Genomic DNA, 4,597 nt, shown 5'->3' on the forward strand with positions numbered 1-4,597 from the left:
GAGAACCCTGCTTTGTACATAAGCATTTAATCGAAACCATATCTGCTAGGGAAGGGAAGTTTATAGTCTGATAAACAGAATCCATCTCTCCACTGAGCCTATGGAAAAAAAAAAACATGTGTATTGTACAGAAAAGAGTTGGGTAGACAGAGCAAGGCAATAAGAGGTGAAGGAGATGTGGATATTTATTTCATCTACCTGATTTTCCCTCCAAACGTGGCTTCCAATACCACACCTTTCTCGTGGACGTTTTCATCTCTCTGTTTCTCAGCTGTAGATGAGTGAGTTGAACATGGGGAGATGATGGTGTAAAAGAAAGCAGACACCTTATCTTCAGGGAAGGTCTGGGCTGGCCGGAGGTAAATGAAGATGGAGGGCAAAAAAAAAACAAAAAACAATTCCACCACGGTGATGTGGGAAGCGCAGGTGGAGAGGGCTTTGCATCATCCTTCTCAACAGCGGGTTCTCAGACTGACTAAAATGGTGATGTAAGAAAAGACCAAAACTATAAATGAGATCAATACGACAATCCTAGAATTGGCAATAATTAAAAACCCAAGTAAGTGAGTATTTGTGCAGGCTATTTCTATTAGAGGGTAAACATCACAGAAATAGTGATCGATCTTATTGGGGCCACAGAAGGGCAAAGAGATTCCTAGGAGCAACTGTATCATGGAATGGAGAAATCCAGCTCCCCAGCAAATTGTCACTATTGTGCTGCAACTCTGTTGGTTCATGACGATCTTATAGCACAAGGGCTTGTTGATGGCAACATAGCAATCGTAGACCGTCGCCTCCAGGATGAAAACTTCAATACTGCCGAAGAAATGCATGCCGAAGAGCTGCATAATGCACTCGCTGAAGGAGATGGTTTTCTTTTCAGACAGCAGGTCTCAGACTAGTCTGTGAGTACCGTGGAAGTGCAGCAGACGTCCATGAAGTAGAAGTGGAAGAGGAAGAAGTACAAGGGTTGCTTGAAGAAGGGACATTCTGCAAATCAAGCCCCATTCAAATCCTGTCCATAGGAAAAAATACCGAGGAAATTAATGGCCAATGCCTTTCAGATGAATATAAAAGTCTCAGGTGCCATACCTCACCCTATTAGTTATAGGCAGCTGAAACAAACCATTTTTGGCTCATTTGAAGCTATTTCAAATTTTAATTGGGAAAAAATTACATATTGATGTATAAATAATCATATTCTGTCACTGTTAGACTTCAGAGGAGTTCATGTGTTTGGGATTCCTTTATAACCTGCCTGATGGAACCAGGAATGATGGAATCAGTCTTCAGAGACTGATCAGAGGGGAGAAGCTAAGCAATTCTAGAAGCATCGTTTTTTTTTTTACAATTATCTCTTCGTACGTCCTTGGTTGACTTTGTACCAAAACCTGCTGGTCTCACATCCACAACATCACCAAGATCCGCCCTGTCCTCTCCATCCTAACCGTTACCTAGTTGGTTCAATCTCTCAACCTATCCCGACTAGATTACTGCATCAGCCTCCTCTCTGATCTCCCATTCTCCTGTCTCTCCCCAATTCAGTCTATACTTCACTCTGCTGCCCGGATTATCTTATTGCAGAAATGCTCTGGGCCTGTGTCCCGAGGTGACCCTTGGGTACCGGCCATCTCAAGGTCAAAAGCTATCTCGTGACCACCTGAGCCAGCAGCGGAACTCGGAAGTGAGGGTGGGATACCGCCCCCACGACCAAATCTGCTAGATTGACAGCCCAAACTGGGAATACAGAAGGTGTCCCTCGCCCCCGTGCCAACCAAATTAGGTATGGAGGAGGGGGGGAGGGCAGAGATTGGATAGACTGAGGCCGGAAGCTGGAACGGCCTAGGGGCACAGGCAATAAATACCTGTCCACTCTGACCTTCGGGGTCAGAACACCGGGACACGCAGCAGCAGAAGCTGCCGCTGCAGCAGCAGCAGCAGCCCACGTGTCTCTCCCTGCCCAGAAGGCCAGATGCCCGCTCTACAACCAGAACCAACACACTGAAGCAAGGGCCGCGGGATGGGTGAGTGTCTCGTGGGTGGGACCCAGGTATCCCGCTGCTGATGGGAATTATGAGTGGATTCCTCCCATGTAGGGAGAGCACACTGTGAGAGCTAGCCGCCCACAACGTGCGCGGGTAATGTAATGAATTCTTCCCATGTGGGAAAGTAAGTGGATTCTTCCCGAGTGGGAAGTGCACATGGGTGAGAGTTAAACAACTCACCCACGCGTGATTAATGGATGATTGTGTTCTTCCCGTGTAGGGAAGCTCTAACATTGCTAATTGATTATATTCCTCCCGAAAGGGAAGCTCAATCCATTGCGCCTAAACAATTACATAAATTCAATTAACCTCGCGGAATAAATTTTATATAAAACTTAGGCTTTCCGTCCCCGGCCTCTCTCTCTCTCGCCTCGCCGATCACTGAACGAACCCGTCCCCGGACGACGGGTGACAGCCTGTTACTCCCCTCCTCAAAAATCTCCAGTGGCTACCAGTCAACCTATGCATTGAGCAAAAACTTCTCACTCTTGGCTTCAAGGCTCTCCATCACCTCGGCCCCTCCTACCTCACCTCCCTTCTCTCCTTCTACAGCTCAGCCTGCACTCTCTGCTCTTCTGCCGCTAACGTACTCACTGTACCTCGTTCTCGCCTGTCCCGCCGTCGTCCCCTGGCCCATATCCTTCCCCTGGCCTTGGAATGCCCTCGCTCCCCGCATCCCCCAAGCTAGCTCTCTTCCTCCCTTCAAAGCCCTACTGAGAGCTCACCTCGTCTGGGAGGTCTTCCCAGACTGAGCCCCCTTTTTCCTCTCCTCCTCCCCATCTCCCCCCTCGCCCTACATCCTTCCCCTCCCCACAGCACTTGTATATATTTGTACAGATTTATTACGCTATTTATATTACTGTACTTATTTACTATTCTATTTATTTTGTTAATGATGTGCATATAGCTTTAATTCTATTTGTTCTGACGATTTTAACACCAGGCTACGTGTTTTGTTTTGTTGTCTGTCTCCCCCTTCTAGACTATGAGCCCGTTATTGGGTAGGGACCATCTCTATATGTTGCTGACCTGTACTTTCCAACTGCTTAGTACAGTGCTCTGCACACAGTAACCACTCAATAAATACAATTGAATGAATGAATGAATGAATGAACATGACAATAAAAGACGTGATTGATGCTGTGTCAAGTGTTTTGTTTTTTCTGACAAAGTCTGAGGATGGTGGACACAAGACAGCATACTAACATAGAAAGGGGGTGATTTTAACCTCAAAACGTGAATTTGGTCCAGGCGACTTCCCCCAGCAAAAGATACAGTTTACAGAGCTTCATCTACTGTGCTAAAATCAGAACATGAATGTGACGTTCAATGACCTTATGACAATTTCCCAGCAGATAAGTGCTAGAATGAACAGAATTTTATCCCAGGAGAAAATATCTCTTATCCAGGAAAACACACCAGTGCTTGACAAGGAAAAACTCTCTTGCATTAAAACACAAACCTCGTTGTGGGCAGGGAATGTGACTGTTGATTGTTGCATTGTACCTTCCCAACCGCTTAGTATAGTGCTCTGCACACAGTAAGTGCTCAATAAATAAGATAGAATGAAAGAACAAAACCCTTTTTTATAGATAGACAATACCTAGAACTAGCAGACAGAAAGACTCAATATGGCAAACACTCCCCTACCACCTTACTGAAGGATTTCTTGGTGGTTCTCTGATCCTTTACCAGATCCTTTCTTGGGAACCATTAAAGGTTTTCAGGGCTACATAGAAAGCACTGCTGGATCTTTTGCTAACTTAAAAAAAAGAAGTACTTACATAGAAGTAACTTTTTAGAAACCGGAGGTCCCAAGAAACAGGTAGCTTCTGGTTTTCATTAACAAGTCTGGGAAAAATCCTAGAAGGCTAGCATGAGTTCTTCTCCTCATCTCTTCCAACTCACCCTTCCACTCTCTCTCTTTTTCTTAATGACATGAGTTAAGTGCTCACTATGTGTACAAAACACTGTGGTAGATACAAGATCATCAGGTCATCACTGTCCATGTCCCACATGGCACTCACAGTCTTAATCCCCGTTTTATAGATGAGGTAACTGAGGCACAGAGAAATGAAATGACTTGCCTCAGGTCACACAGCAGTCAACCCAGAGCTGTGCTCTTTCCACTAGACAACACTGCTTCTCTTCTTTCCTCTCTCTTCTAGCTCCCTTCATATTTACTCTAGCTATATTGTTGCTGCTTTCTATTAATCAGTTTCTTCCTTCTTGCCTCATCTCAGCCTCTCCTCAAGTCCTCTTGATCTAGTATTCTCCTAAATTCTTTGCAGAGGTGCGTGTTTGTACTGGGAGAGCCAAACACTTCATTCCCTGAGCTAAAATCAGGTGCTCAGTGGCCAGGTTAACTTGAGAGAACTGATGGGTTTGGATTGTGAAAGCCCTGATGGACAGGGTCAGAGTTTAATTTCCATCTGTGGGTTTTCTCTCAGACCTTAATACAGTAGTTCATACACAGTGAGTGCTTACGTAATGCTGTTACTGCTACTGTAAACCATTCCTTTGATTTCAAATGCTAGGGAGAGTCAGTATCT

The sequence above is a fragment of the Tachyglossus aculeatus genome, unplaced genomic scaffold (genome assembly GCF_015852505.1).
Source record: "Tachyglossus aculeatus isolate mTacAcu1 unplaced genomic scaffold, mTacAcu1.pri scaffold_140_arrow_ctg1, whole genome shotgun sequence".
In the NCBI taxonomy this organism is placed as follows: Eukaryota; Metazoa; Chordata; class Mammalia; order Monotremata; family Tachyglossidae; genus Tachyglossus; species Tachyglossus aculeatus.